Genomic DNA, 17,233 nt, shown 5'->3' on the forward strand with positions numbered 1-17,233 from the left:
ACCGAGTCAGCTCCAACACTTCAGATAGTTGATTGAAATCCTCTGCAAAAATTATAATAGGGAGATGATATCATTATCATCATAGCACAAGTTAAAGTGCATGATTCTGGCACTTTCTAATTCCTGAACACTGGGTTCTAAGACCTTATAACTTTTTCTTCACCTTAATGGCACCCTCATGGTAAGTAAATAACATTTAAATATCCATCATTTCTATATGGCCATCATTTCTATATACTATATCTGTTGATATGTTCAGTAAGTGCTGACAAGTAATTTAGTTTCAACTCCCTTTTTCCTCAAGTACCTCTCTAAAGGTTGAAATTGATTTTCTTGTAATTTATCTCCTGCCATCAATTGTTATTTAATCCACAGAAAGTGGATTTAGTTAGTACCTTAGAACCTGTGTTTCAGATTCAAAATGGTATACTTCTAAAGGAAATTACAATATTCACAAAAAACTATTTCATAGCCAGTTATGTTGACAAAAATGTTCCCCTATGTATTTCTCTCTCTACTTAAAAATAAGTTTAGCCAAAACCAGATGTTCTTCATCCATTTGTTGATCTTGCTTAGGAAGAGAGGCAGCTGTCGTTTATACCAGAGGTGAGATAGATAAAGAGCTGGAAAATATCCATGAACTTCTGGTACTTGCAACCTTAGCTTCACAGAGACATTAATGATTATGTGTGGAATGATATGGAAGTAAAGCCACCACTTTCTAGAACAATGTAATTAAGGTCAAAGTGAGATTACTTGTTCAGAGCTTTTGGGATTTATGTGCACGGGATTGTCCTCATCCTTTTTTGTATTCTCTTAAGATTCTGAAGGTAGGAAATACTTTAGTTTTTCGTTTAGTTTGCCTTTTTGCCAACATTTCCTTTTTTTTGTTGCAAGTAAATGTGTAGTGTAACATGGTTCTAGACGGTGTAGTGGTTTTTAACTTTTTTGATGAGACCTTCTTACCGTACTTATAACAGTGGCCTTTGAAAACTACTGCCATTAGTTTACTAAGCATGTATGGTCCTGGGGTCACTAATAATGTTTATTTTTAGCACAATCCCTAACACGATCTTGGCATGAACTAACTAAAATTGCTCTAGACGATTACCAGGCACGGTTTGGGATTTGCACAGGTCAAGAGAGGGCAGTATGGATAAGGCCACCTTGTTTTAAAGGGGAAAGGAAGTTTGATACGTGCGTGTGGGCTACACCACACTGTTTGCTATTTACTCTGGCGAGCAGGCCTCAGCCACCTCTGCTTACTAGTACCGACGTAGCTTTTGACAAAACTGTTCCAGCCTATCTGAGGGAGGTGAATGATGCCGTTTTGATGTAAGGTGAGCCATAAGTCACAGCAGTGAAGCGCCCCTGGGAAAAGGTGAGGGCTGCTGTAGCCTTGTGCCCCTTGCTGAAAGTAAGGGGGAAGCTGATGGTAAGTCTAAGCCATATGAGGAGTCTTACGTCCCTGTGATGGTTTCTGTCATGTTATATGCTTAAGCCTCCAGAAGAGTAGTAGAGGGGTATCTGTGCACTTGTATCAGCTATCAGATCCATGCTGGTGTTTTTAAGACTCAGCTGTGGTCTTATTTTACCATTGGAAGAGACTGGAATGAGCTTGGAATGTCTTAAGAAGCAGCAAGTAGAAATGGGAGTAAAATGATCATTGGGTTTTTTTTATTATTTATTTTTGTTTCAATATATCTATCTACATCTCTTCAATGAAAGTGAGGAGAGTGTGCTTTAACAAATTTCAGCTTTTTATTAGGTAGTGGTGATACTTTGCATCATGGCACAAGGCCTTCTTCCAGGTGTCTTCTATTAATGTGATTTCCAAATGGACTTTTTTTTAAACCTTAGAACCAGACAAATGTGTTAATTTGATTTCTAATGCATGTATTCTTTCTGACAGAACACATTGGCTTTGTCTTATAAGTGGCCTGTGATACTCTCTAGTAGGCAGGAATTGTATTGCAAATTGTAACCAAAAAAACAATACAAAAATCCCATACTATATTCTGAAACTTCATAAATTCAAAGAAAAACGTAAAAAATAGTTGTTAAAATATATCACTAGTGAAATGGGTGTTTATTGGGAAATAAACATAAGATTGAGGTTGAATAATAGTGTGATACATATTAAACTTTCTAATCTACTTTGGAAATTTTAGCATTAGTAGATATCTTTATATACTGCTATTTTTTTATGCATCTTTGAAAGAGAAGGATGAAATCATTTGAAATAGGGTCATGATTATACCTTCTATATACTTCAAGTGTGTTCCTTTTCTCTCTCTCTATTTTTCCCCATCTCCTAAAGTTACCTATTGTTTTTACACAAATTATTTCAATTTTATTCCTTTTCCTGTTAAAAACAAACAAATAAAAAAAAAGTAGCGTATTTAAAGTTTTTATCTAGGATTTTTTGCAGATGTATGATCTGAAACGTCAGAGCAGAAACAGTGTTTGCCCGTTCCATTTTATATTAGAAAACAAAGAATTCATTTTAAGAACGAAATGCATCACAACTTGTATCTGAATAATTTTGTTCTCTCAATTTGCATAACAATAGCTATGAATATTTTAAGCTCTTCCTGCACACAAACCAGGCACATTCTTAGATTTTTAAGACTAAAATTCTTTGACAGTTATAAATTGACAAGACCAAATAGTAAGATGAGTCCTGGAGTTTTCATTATTTTCTTTTGTATCAAGGAATAGATTATGCTACGTTGCAGAACTGCATTAACGTTGGAGGAGGACTAAAGCAAATGCCGCAGCTAGTTTAAAGAACACGTGTTAAGATGCACCCTTTAATCTTAAAGCAACAATCCTGCCTGATACTGAGGAAGGACATCATCTCTCGTGTCTAAGTATTCTCTTAAGGGAAATGCACTCATGGATGTGCTTAGACAAAGACTTGTCTTTGTTCAGGGCTGCCATTGTGGATGCTGCATGATGGAGAAAAAAGTTTCAAATGTAATATATTATTTCCTCATAATTTTCTACAAAAGCACAAGCGAATTAAACCACCTCAATAAATGATTGCATTGTCATCATGATTACTACTATGTCAACTCCCACTTCAATTAAAACAGTTAGCAAATAGCAGTACTCTAGATTTTGAATAATTATTGATATTCCAACAGCAATCAAACCTTACCGTTGAGAATATGAAGTCATCCATGCAATGCTTGTGTTTATTTATTTATTTAAAATATTTAAGGTCAAGAGGATAGCGCATCATCTAATCAACTTTTTCACTTATCAGTTTGAAATGGCAGAAATACTATTATATATGATGCAATAATCAAGGAATGAAGATGAGAATTTGTTTAGAGCAGATTAGCAGTATTACCACGGAATCATAGAGGGATTTTTTTGAAAAATGAAACAAAAACTGTTGTGCAATAGTTACAGATGGAGAGCAAGCACAAAATTGTTTTATGTGGATCTGTGCTTTGACAGAATGCTCTCTGAGTCTAAAATGAGTTTGATTCTAAAAGCTGTAGTCTTCTTGCTGTCAAATGTTGGCTTTTCAAAGTTTGGAAAACCTATTTTTGGAAAGGGAATTTTGGATTAAAACCTAGAGTTCCTTTTAGATTATGTACAGATGGCAGATTCGTGAAATTGGGACTAATTTTGCTCTCTGAGGAAAGATAAAGACTTACTGGCACAAGTAGCAAAAAAAGTTTTAATTGAGAAAGTTTCTAGCTTTCCTTTATACCCTGGACACAATTTCAAGGTCCAGAGGAGAATTTAATATGGGATGTAAGAAGATACCTGGCATTTTCCTTCTTTCAGGAATAAGTTTTGAGAAGGGCAGGGCATCAGCCATCTCTCATCGGATTTGTTTGAAAATACGGTTACATAGCCTAACATTATGTCAGGGACAAGTTTCACTTATTCACAAAATGTAGATTTATGTCTGATTTTTTGCTTTACTGTCTAAAGAGTAACTTGCTGGAATAATTTTCTGTGAAGAAGTAATAACATTCAGTGTGGTACTCATGAGGTGAGTAAGGTGTCTGCATGCAAACCATAGTCTGAAACGAGAACAAGTTAGGCAGCAGATGTCTCATTTGTATGCCCATTTCCCTATCAACATGTTACATTTAATATTGTTAATTAAACCATACTGTCTGTTATTTTCTAAGAGCTAATGGGTGAGTCTTTACAAGCTAGAAAATCAAGACTAAAATCAAGATGTGTAAGATGTAGTAATCTTCTTTCATTTTCTACCATAACAATATCTCCTGGGTAAGCAGCAGCTTTGAAAGAAAAGCCTGTGCTTTTTGTGGTTGCTGAGCCAGTCTGAACACCTGCTCTGCTGGGCATGCATCTTCAATTAGTGTTTAATGATCACCCCCATAATTTATAACAAAAACAGTACAAAAGCCCCAAACCAAGAAAATAAATGCATCTCCAGTGAGCTTGAATGTGAGAAATAGAAGACAAATTCAATATTAAAAAAAAATCTTCAATATTAAATAAAAATGACTTTTTCACTGAACTTGAGGCAGACTATCCATCTTCAGTTCTGTGGCTAAGGAGAAACAAGGGGAGGAAAATGGCTATTGTTTTATTGCAACTTGCAAAGGAAATCTAGTTCAAGAATGAACAGCAGCACCACACCACCAATCAAGAAAAACCTTTTCCAGAAGTTTCACTGGCAAAAAGACTGCATCATGCTCTTTCACATGCGTAGTTTTGACTTTGCAGTCACTGAACACTGAAGTGACAATACCCAGATATAAGGGTATAGGTAAGACCTGATCTGAAGGGTCTCTCCCCCCCCAATAAAGGTTGGGGGGACAGGACGTTGCTAGCTGCACAGGGAGATCTCCTTATCATGCGACAGGTTATGAACTTGTGTAAAATAGAGTAATTCTACAGATTTCCATACCACAGTACCGTTCACAGCATTGAGGCCCTGCTCTTTATTTACACTGTCTGTCGGTTTCTGTAGTCAATCCAGAGCTTCCGTTTGAATCAGATTTTACTTCAACATCCCTTGGGAAAATGGATGATGATGATGTTTTATTTTTTCCACAGGGGAGGGCCTTGAACAAGCATGGCTCAGAGCTGGAGAACGTCTGCCAAATAAGCAGAAAAGGGGTAAAAGAAAAAATTTTCTTGCGCTGTTCAATTCTCTTCAAAATCATTTTATTTCCTTGAGTTTAACTGTCTTGGTTTGTATCACAAAATACTTGCCTAGATCTCTTATGAATATTTAGATTGTTTAGATGTAGTTTGGGCAAAATATTTTTAAGAGTAAATATCTCATTTTCCATAGTCAAAAACAGTTCGACATCTAAACCTGAAAACTATGAGACTGCTATACTATACTTCATGATATTTAGTTTTAACTGCAACACTTATTATTTATATTAGGATGGTATCAAATGATATATTGAAAAGTAGATGCAAAAGGAGACTCAAATAACAAAAAAAATCAATTACGTATGATCTGAAAGTTTTAAGTATTTTAATTCAGCAAATTAATTGTTTTTTTTTTTCTTAAGTCAGAATTTGCTTAGCACACTATCTTTATACAACTATGTTTGATATTTTTTAGTGACCTTTCTATGAGGGAATAAAAAAACAAACCCCAAAAGATGTTGTTCAAAGTGGAAAACAAAAGTTATAAATCTCTGCTGGTAGTATGTACTTCAAATCCCATTAATTAAAGGCCTTCAGCAGAACCTATTTGCCTCATCAGAGTTTTTGCTAGTCTATCTTAAATGTCATCAGCAGAGAGGTAAAACTTCTGGGCTTTCTGTGCTGCTGCAGCCCGCAAACTGTGCAGCGTACCGTGGCAGGGCACTTGCTGTCTCGCCACACAGCACCATCTGCTTGAAAGCGCAGGGGGAGCTGCAGACGCTTTCCTGAGTTTCATGCCATAAAAACAGTGAATAGGAGCTCATTAGCTTACAGCAGCTCCCATTGTAATCACATTATATTCATGCAGAGAAAATTGCCTGCCCAAACAGTAAGTCCTATGTACTGTTTAATGCTGGTTGCATGCTTCCCGCCCTTTCTGCCACATGGAGCTCTTCAATTGTTTTCACTATAGGAGAAATATTTTGAAGCATTTTCTATTCAAACACCATTCTGCAATGTCAAATGGGAGTTAGTACCTCAGAGGAATAGCTTAAAATGGAGAACAGTGTCTTCGCTTTCTTGCTTTATCACAGTTTTGATTAGTAAAATAATTTTCTTTGAGGAAAAGGTAAAGGATCTTGGTAAAAAGAGAAAAGCAGTAGTTCAGATATCAATAAAATGGTCTTAACATTTTGTAAAGTCAAATGAAGTAGATTACAAACTCTATGAATAATTATTCCACTACTTGTATTTTCTTGAGTAGAATAAATCTTGCAGTAGAAAGTGGTTTTGCTGTGATGATTTAGGTAAAAATAGAGAAGCAAATTATTCTCTACATTATTTGTTCACGTTTGTATGAAGAAATAATTACCATGCAGCCTGCACTCAGATTTACTAGACAGGAAAGTTAATATACTTTTTTCCTCCCTTTGTATCTCAGTTATGATTAAATTGAGATACATGAAAACTTTTCTGTAACTGTGCCAAGCGTGGTGGTGATGATGGTAGTATACTAGAACTTACAAGTTTTTTTTTTTTCATTTTGCCTGCTGATATGCTCATCTTTAACAATACATTCAGATATATTTAACAGCTGTCTTTGCCTGAAATGATTTTTATTTAATTTATATGTTTTATTAGTGAAGCTAGTTAAAGAGAGAGAAGTCCTAACCTTGCTAGAATGAGAGGGAGTGTTTATATTTGTCACCTGAACCATAGACTGAACTACAGTGATCTGATTACAATGCAGCTTTGCTTTTGTTTAGTTTCAAGAGCCTCTGGGCTCTCGTTGTACTCCACCTCAGTTAACGTCCAAAACTCCATTCTTTTCCTGTAGTGTTACTAGAAACAGAAAGGGATTAGAGTGGGGAACAGCAAACAAGCCTTCAGCCTATGTGTTTTCCCTCGTCTGTTTTTTTCTCCTGCTGATTTTTGCTTGCTTTCACCCTGTTTTCACAGCATTTCCCTTCTAGTGCATGTTATATTCATACAATTCCTCAAGACAAACGTTTCAGAAGAGTGAATGAAGATTTTCTGGAAACAACTTTGGAACTTCACTTGGAAGAATCTTCTCCCAGTGAGACACTAGATACATCTAGGGCTCCCTTGCAGCGATACTGGGGCAAGAGCAGAGGGGAAAAACCCGCATTTCCATGAAAAGCCACTGTGATGTTCTTTAAAGTAAAAGCTGTGATACTCATCTACTCATCGAATTTGAACTTTATGTACAAGTTTAATATCTGAAGTATGAGTCTAATGGAAGACTTTGTGTTTCCTTAAACTCCTTAATTTTGCCACAGATTAAGAAAGTGAACCTACTTTAGCTAATGTTTGCTGTGAGAAAAAATATTTAAGAGAGTCCTCACTGTTTTAAGATTTTCTTTGAAAGAAAAAATTGTCCTTTTCTGACTTGAATACGAAAGTAGAATTCTGGACTGTTATAGGGTATTTCCAAGTAATTTTAACTATTAGCACATGCTTTTCTTGGTTAATTTAGTACTTAATTTAGATGAAAATATTATGTGCAGTCATCAATTAGATAAACTTCATCCAAGTTATTACTTTAACAGGATAAAGGTAAAAAACTTCTTGCAATTCCTATGTGTTAATTTCCCATCATATTTATTTTATTTTAAAAGATATTTTATTCTACAAAACACTGTTTATCAGAGTTGTTTATATTCCCAATTTGGCTAATTACAATATACACCATTGTTGACTAAAGCTAAGAGCAGAGCAACCTATAGTTAAAAGTTCAGAAATAAATATACAATTTTTTTTTACTGCTTAAACACTCTTTCTAGTCCTATTTACCTTCATTAAATTTGTGAAATTGCTATAGTTATTTATGGGTATATTGAGATTTTTCCTGGTATAGACTCAATATAGCCTTTTCAGTTACTCAATAAGCACTGTAGGCCAAATTCTTCCCTTGTTTTGAGGGTGTTTCAGTGGGATTTCAATATGTAGAATAATATATTCAGAAAAAATAGTATTTGACACCTGGCCACTCCCCTCACCCAGAACACTGCAAACTGTATAAGCTGTCTTTTTTTTTTCCAATCATTTTCAGTGCAGGAATCTGTTAGAAGTGTGAATTTGTAATGATATATGGAAAGACGGCTGTGAGGGCCTTAGAGATCAATTCACCTTAGAACTTCCACTTAATTCAGTTTCATGCTGATTTTTGAGGTGTCTGTTTCATCAACAAAATTGTGAATTCTGCTCTCATCCTCCATGCTATTTTCAGTTCCTTTCCTCTTAGCGTTCTCAGAATATTTTTGAAGGATATTTGCTACTCCATCATCTGAGTCATTAATGCCCAAGACTGACTCGGCCCTTGAGCTCGCCAAGACAACTTTCTGCAAACCCCTCTCGAAACGACCAACTGCTCGACAACGAACAACCTTCTGAGGCTAACCACCTTCCGAGGGGGAGGTTACATCCTTACATCTGTATCTTGTCTTTATGATGAATTAATTGAGATACATCTTTCCTGATGACCTTGAAGAGTACTACTGAGATGGTTTCAAAGTATTATAGAACAAAGATATATGAATGTACTAACTAATAGGATTTTTATTCATTTATTTTTAATCCAAGCTAGCTCTTGGTTATGTTTATCTGCAAGAAATTTTATAGTGTAATTATTATTGTCTTTTTCCTTCTCTTATATATTAGTGTTTCAGATTGCTGTTCACTTGATAAGATTTATATTTCTTTTTTTAGCTTGGCTATCAACCCCATTCATTATTTTAGAAATTGAAAGGTGATCTTTTTACTTAACTCTTTGGTTTATGTCTTGCTCTTTCCAGGCATTTTTTTTTTTTTTCCCCTGTGCTGCTTCTGTTTTCTAGGATAAAATTTTCTATAAGCAAGTCAGTTCATAAATAGAAAACTGAAATCTTTTTCTCTAAATTAAATTAATTTGCAGATGGTCCTCTTATCTGTATGCTTTAGATAAATTAAACCATCAGAGTACTGAATGACCTCTACAACTTAATATTTTTTTCTCCTTCTTAGTTTTGAAGCAATTTATTTATGAGTTACAATGTCCAGTGTTTTATCCATGAAGCTTTTAAGCTTATTAGGAACCTGCCATCTGGAACAGTATATTAGCAAAAGCTTCTCTGAGAAATCTGTTATAATTATAACTCCTGTTTATTTAGATGTGTGCTTAAAAATATAATTCTTCTCAACAAGGTTTAGGAGTAAGCTGAGAATTTATTCCTTTCAACTATGAATTGCTACTTCTAATATTACAGATTTTTCCTTTTCCCTTTAATAAACCTTTGCTTTGTTTTCATGCTGGGTTTAGTAATCCTGAAATATTCTGATGATGAATATGTTACTTAAGCAGAAATTGATCTTTCAATCAACATACATAGCCAGTGAATTAAAAATTGAGTTAGAGGGAGGTACTGTACATAATCGCAGTAAAAGCAGATGATATATCTGAAGGATAAATCTTGATCTTGATTTCTATGTCATAGAGACAGATATTAAAATATGTTTTGAGTAAGTAGCACCAGTTATTGTTAAGTATATGACGTATCTCCCCTGTACTTTCAGCTGCTTAAGACTTTGATAAACATTAAGTGTAGGTGATTACATGTAATACAACTACTTTCCTTTGGGTTGAATTTATTTTTCTTGCAAGCAGAATATTTTCACTTTTATTTTTTTCAAATATTTCTTCAAATGGAAAATGTTGACATTGTTCAAAATGCAGTTTTCATTAAAACATTTCAATTCATATTAGCAATATGAAACATGCACTAGTTTGAATTTTTGAGATTAAAACGAAACACTTTAACTGACCAATTTTTTTTTCCTTGAACTTAGTAAAATTTTTCAAAGGGGTTTTTTTTTTTTTTTGGTCCCTAGTAGTGTGAGAACTTTTTTTAATCCTTTTTAATATCAGCATTTCTCGCAAAATGGCAAAAGCATTTCTTATCTCTCAATGCTATGTGCAAAAGGTATAGGATGGAAATGGAGAGGCCACACTATTGCAGTAAGACAGTTTTCAATTTCTTTCAGATATATCCATCTTGCATGATGCAATAACATTTAGCAATACCCAGATTTACTCATAACAACACCAGCACATCTATAGATTCTAGGGCAGCATTGCTCAAAGATGATAATCCCATAATTTGGAAATCGAATAACCATGTTAGTGTCAAGCCGGACCTAGACTAACATTTTAACACTAATTTTTCTAACTCTAGTTCTGGGAAGAGTTTGGAAAGCTTTATATTGTGTAAAGTAGACATATCTTACATATCTTGAAATTATTCTGACTCATGATGGTGGCAAAAGACAATGGGCATCTGCTGGGGATCAGTGTGGCACCTTACTGCTTCTCTCCTGTGTTTACCCACAGGTTGCTCTGGCAGAAGTTGGTTCTAGGGCTGCTGGGAGTATGCTGGGTTAAAACTTTACATCCTTAAAGCCAGATTGTCATCATGACTGCAGCATTTTCAAATGCTGCAGCATTTTCAGATTTCCTCCTTATTTTAGACATTGAAGGAAGAACATGTTATGTTTATGCCTAAATATTTCACCAAATGTTTGATATCACTGTAAAAAAAATCATCTAGTCTACAGGCACAACCTGTAAGAAACAGCCAAATAAAAAAGCAGGTAAGAAAGACCTCTTTATATTCAGGCCCAATTTATAAGTAAACTACTTCAAACATGTTTTTTAATATTTTAATGATATCATGGATTAAATAGGAATTTAATCTTTTTATCAGCATTATCTATGTGCATTATCTATAAGAACTTTTTTCAGACTATTCTATTAATCACATTTATAGCTTAATTTATGATGTTAAGTATCCCATATTCATCTTTTAATCATTTGCTAGTTACTGAGATATAACGCTGAGATAGCTGTTTCTTAGGTAAGCATTAAGTCAATTTCCTATTGAGAGCCTGGTTTTCAAAACCAGGGATGAGTAATTAAGAGCTGGTCACTTGGATCATTCTTAGGAAGTCCTCTGCCACCATTGTCTATAATGACAATTACTTCATCCACTGCTTCATGTGCTATACTTTCATTCTAGCTTACAAATGATACCCTTGTATATTGTCTTAATCTAACATTATGTTGTAATAACTCATAATAACTTTTAGGTTCTAATGAAAATAAATTTCTGGAAAATGATTATTAGTGCTTTTGTTAAGTCAAACTTGAAACTAGATTGGCAATTTAAAAACCATAAAATACTGTTTAAGTTTATGCATTTCCCTCAGAACAGAGTGCAGCTGTCTGAAGCCTGCATCATAGTGTAACGATACCCCGATAACGTTGAAATTCACAGTTCTGCAATACTGGAAGTAGTGGAACTCTGCAAGAACTGCTTCAGCTCGGCAGCAGACTCTTTCTACCCTCCAACTCTGAACATGTAAATAAGTAAATAAGCTGGTCCTTCAGAGCCTCAGCGGATAATGAAAAGTTTGAGATGAAGTCTGAATTGTTTTCAGACTTAGACTGTGTAGAGGCAATTGTAAGAATCAAGCCCTTGAATTCTAGTGTAGAACTACAGGATCTTTAATCTGTTTCATAAAGTTTAGAGCTGAGAAGAAGCACTAGATCATGCAGTATGACCTCTAGAGACTGTGGATGTGTAATTTTCATCTAGTGAAACTAGACTGAGCCCTTATTATGATGTCATAAAATTTTCATTTGAGACAGAGAATCTATCACACCCCTTGGCAGCTTGTTCTAGCAGTTAATTGTTCTCATAGTTGATACAAAAGCCTGCATTTATACCAAAAGGAAAAGAAGAAGTGGAGAGCAGTTACTATCAATTTTATAAGAGGAAAAACTGTTAAGAACTTAGAAATAAAGCAAAACCAATGATGAAGAATTAAAATTAAAATCATGTTAATTTTTAGTATGTGGTAATATTTTTTAGTCAAAACGTTAGTCAAATACTATGATGAAATCAAATTACTCTGTTCATTGGATGAGAAATCTCCGTTAATTATACCATAGTTGAAATTTTTAGAAACTTTTGTTCTAGAAGGAATCAGAAATATTTTACAAACCACATGCATATTATTGAAATCCAGTCTGTGTACAATAGAGGGTAGTATCATAGATTCTGTCAGCCAACTTCACATATTAAGCAAACACTTCTTATACAAAGTCATCCAGTGGTGTTTATAATTTTCACCTGTGGCAATAAGATATCTGCCCAAAATAGAGCAAAAGCTCCACATAGATAGCAGGTATGATTCTTGTGCTAAGTAACTTGGGAAAATATATGGTACTATTCTGCAAATTTTCTCCAACTTTCTGTTAAACCTCAGATTTTTTCCCCCTGTTCCCCTCTTTTGGTGCAGGGATGGCTAGCAGTGGTAAATTAAATGCATATGAGAGAGATTTAATTGAAATTAATTTGTTCATTCTGTGAAGCCTGCCATCTGATTTATACTTTTCTAGACCCAGACACCATTCACAGAAAATTTTTGTGTCAAGTGAATCTTTCTGAGAGTCCATTACCAATATGAGACATTCTTAACCCTCCTGTCACAGTGAGGGTTTTTCTAGTAACTTCACTGAAACCATATTTTGCCCCTAAATACATAGCTGGGTATCTTCACACAGTGAAGACAGATGAGAGATCTCACTTCATCTATAGAAAAATATTTGTCAATGAGTAAATTTAACCAATGATCTTCAAGTTTTCCTTAGTGTTTTAAAGGCTTAAAGATGTATAGATACACATATATGATACTGTTCTGCCATACATGTATGTGTATATATATCTCACATATCACTACTATGTATTGTTATTTACGTTTCTACAGTTTGAATATTATTTCTGTCAGTCATCAAATAATAGTGGAACAGTGGAAATTTGTAAATATATGAATTGTGGGCAGACATTCTGGGTTTTGCAAAAAAAGTGAAGGCCAAAGTGTGTATGTCATCAGCTCTGGATCAGTTCCTTTCAAAGGGGGCTGGCTTAAGTGCCCTTACAGTAAAGCAGAGTGGATCTCTCTGTGCATGTGAGAAAAGGGGCACAAACATTACCGTTTGAACTCATTAATACTGATACTTCTGGGAGGAGGTCACAGAGTTCATCTCCTTTACAGGCAGCAGCTTTATTTTCCCTTTACCTGCTCTTCCTTGTTGTTAAGTTAGTTTCTTTTCAGATTATAGCAATTTTTACTCTAACATAATTGGTTAAATCCACATTTCTTGTTAATATACAGCTGACGATACTATCTATGTTGCTTAGTTGGTCAAAAAAAAAGGATGTTTGGTAGAGAATCCTCTTAACTGTGATACTTAACTGTGATAAGCTTTTTGTCAAAGGCGAAAAAACAAAGAAACCCCCAAGGTCAGTTCCAGCAAAGAGAAAATAGAGTGAATCAGTGCATGTTCCTCCAGCCAGAGTAATTCACAATTGGCAGCAAGCTGAGCAAGAGAGTGCCTCTGTGCCTCACCTAGAGTGCCTCACCTAGTTAGGTCCCCAACTCCTAAGTAACCCTACAAAGGACACCAAGTGGTGTGCATCAGCCCTGAACATAGATTTATACCTTTTGTAGTGATTTGGACTCTATCTTGCTGTCTGATTTCAGACAGATGTCATCTGAGACAGCCTGCCTGGTGGGAAGGTTGGTTGTGGCTGACCAGGCAGAACAACACCTGTATCACTGGACTGTAAAGATAAGCTGTAAATAGAAGAGCCTGAGGGGTGCCATGTCCAGAGGGGCTCTGCTCTTCAGGCTTCAGGGCATGGCTCACGTTGCAATGTGTGATCGCAGCATGTGCAATTCCCTCGTTACATGAGCTAGAAGCATATGAGAGAACTGAAAAGACAAGAATGGTTGGCCCACACTGTCAGGCAAACAGTTCTCAACTTAATTCTTTGACAGAATCACAGAATGGTTGAGGTTGGAAGGGACCTCTGGAGATCATCTAGTCCAACCCCCCTGCTCAAGCAGGGACCTCTAGAGCATATTGCCCAGGATGCGAATCCAGACGGGTTTTGAATATCTCCAGGGAAGGAGACTCCGCTACCTCTCTGGGCAACCTGTTCCAGGGCTCTGGCACCCTCACAGTCAAGAAGTTTTTCCTCAGGTTCAGATGGAACTGCCTGTGCTTCAGTTTCTGCCCGTTGCCTCTTGTCCTGTTGCTGGGCACCACGGAGAAGAGGCTGGCCTCATCCTCTCGACATCCTGTCTTCAGATACTTATACACGTTGATGAGATCGCCTCTCAGCCTTCTCTTCTCCAGGCTAAACAGGCCCAGCTCTCGCCGCCTTTCTTCAGAGGAGAGATGCTCCAGTCCCCTCATCATCTTTGGAGCCCTCTGCTGGACTCTCTCCAGTAGCGCCATGTCTCTCTTGTAGTGGGGAGCCCTGATGTGGACACAGTACTCGAGGTGAGGCCTCCCCAGGGCAGAGCAGAGGGGGAGAATCACCTCCCTCCACCTGCTGGCAACACACTTTAGTTCTAATTCTTTGCATTTTGATGTTCTGTGCTTTAGCTATGAATTGTGTTTAACTATACGTTCAAGCCTTTTGGAGCAAGACTTTGAATAGCTAGATTTTATATTTTATGAAATTTCCTTCAAGTTTTTTTAGTACCCATTTCAACCAACTCCAATAGAGAACCATCACATGTGACTATCTTTAGTTGGATCTGAAAGTAATCACCAAATACAGATTTCTTTATGTAGATTAATATAGAATTCTTTATATAGATTTAGTAAGATCTAGCGTTTTATCTTTATATTGGTCAATTGAATTTTAGAGCTTGGATTATCTACTCTCTTTGGAAAACTTACGATCTGGAAAAAAGTCTAACCTCACTAAACTCTATTCAATAAATAAAAGCGAAGTTCTTCTCCTAATAAAAATAATACTGAGGTACTTCTAGGAGGTCAGCCAAACTATACTGTGGCTTATATTTTTGACAGGGGAAAAATAAAAATTGCATACAAAAGCTATTTGATATATCTTGTTTTAAAGGATCTTAAAATTTAATTTATGTTCTTTTAAAGGCTCTTTCCACTATTATGCTGACAATAACATGGATATTGAGATGACTACCTCTGTATTCTAGAGGTTAAAAGAAATTCAGTTTCACCATTAATCTAGAACAGGTCTCTTTCAGTAACAATGTTGCTCTTTTCCCACTGAATTATGATGATTTATGTGTAGCGCTTTTCTGAGAAGAGCTACTGTTCACTAGGGACTAGGCTGAGCTCAAGAAAGTACATTTAATTTAGGACTGCAAGTTTCACTTGAATAAGACTGATGTAGTCCAATGTCCACAAGATATGAACCAACAGCATGAAAATGATTTCTCTAAGAAGTGGTAGGAATACATCTGGGAATGACAGATACAGAACTGTAAACCCTGTCCTATTGCAGCAGCTAATATTCCCTAGCAGAAGGGAAAATAGAGCAGTTGCCCTCATCCTGCATGACCTCAGTGATGATTTCTTTGCAAATAGTGGGTCAGTTCCAAAGATTAGTGTACTCTGTTGCTTAGCCACTGAATGCCTTGGGAGAATGTACACCTTTGTCCTCTAGAAAGAATAGTACGAGAGATTAGCTTTTCACTAATGAAAAGCTTGTCCTGACTAGCCTAGGAAGGTTAAGATGCATCTTCTTAAGTTAAAAAGATGGGTTCTGTTTGAAAATAGTTCCTCTAGCCATGGACTCCTGCTCACTTTCCGGTAGGCATCTCAGCTGCATGCTGCTTTTATGGAGATTTCCATCTGAAACTTCTAGGGAAAGCACCCTGCTTCTTCTGCAGAAGCCAGAGTAGGGAAGCAAAGGTGGGGGATTACATCCACTTGAGAACTCATATGGAGAGAGAAAATTGTGGGAGAACATACCTAAAATCTAATTGTCATACTATTGTTGTGTATATTCCTGCTTATATTCCTTCATACTTTGACTCAGCACTGGTCAGGGGATGCACTCAAAGGTGAAGCAAAGAGGAGAGCAACTTGTATAAACCTTTTAGGGTCTTCTTATCTCCATGAACTCATCCAGGGTCCTGTTCATGCCTATAAACTATACTGTTTTCACAAATATTGGTTCTATTTTGGCCAAAGGACCCTCTATTGTATTTTTGCTGGTATTGCATATATATCCTGTATATTTTCTTAATTCCCAAAGTAAAACTGTCAGGGTTTTATTAAGAAAGAGATAAACATCTTAGCCTGCAGCCTGCTGTGCAAATCACTAGACATGCTCTCCTAGATGTAAATTGCCCTTCATCTCAATACGATAATTTCTTTAGCTGTTACTCGGGTGTCTGCAAGAAATATAAAATAATAAAGTATAAAATTAACACGGATAATTTCAAGCACAGCAGGTTAAATGGATATTGCAAATATTTTGAGATATTTAAGATGATATTATTAAATGGCAGGTCAGTTCACAGGATATTGATATAGGAACATGAATATTATTTTTGATTGGAAATAATTCTATTAAGTACAAATTTCCATTTAGTTTGGAATTTGCGTAGCAAAATATGCAGTGAGGGTTGTTAACAGCTCTGTGAATGTGCAGTACAGAACTGGATGGTTAGAAGTGTTCAGATTGGTTCAGAAGATGAGAAATGATGAAGGTTCGGAATTTCACAGTTGAATTCAACTCACATCTTGAAAAGGCTTTGCTTTTGATAAGCAGCACAGTACTAAAGAGTTGCCTCAAGCATTCTAGAGTTTTTTTTAACGTATGAAGTAAAAAAATAAAGATATAATACTGTTCTCAGCTGGTGAGCTCTTTGATAAAATAGGGTCAGCAAAGATGAGCAGCAATTTTTATCCAAAAAAAAGGGTGGGGGAGATGGACTTTATAGGGTAACCCTTTAGATAAGTTAATAGAGATCCCATATTGCAGGACAGATTTTTCTCCAGCCCGAAGTAAATCGTAAAAGTAATGATTTGTTTTGAATCAAAACGTCTCTGTCCAGCATCTCTGACTGACTACTACTCAGCTCCCTGCTCAGTGTGATACTTGTTAGATACTGCAAAATCCTCCAGTACATTATGCACAGAGGTTTAGGCATCTCTTTGGGAGGTTTGCAGGCTTGGAGAGTAGCAGGCTTAAATACCTGCTGAAGTCCATTTGTCTATTCTTAA

This window comes from Struthio camelus, chromosome 2 (assembly GCF_040807025.1).
Source record: "Struthio camelus isolate bStrCam1 chromosome 2, bStrCam1.hap1, whole genome shotgun sequence".
NCBI lineage: Eukaryota > Metazoa > Chordata > Aves > Struthioniformes > Struthionidae > Struthio > Struthio camelus.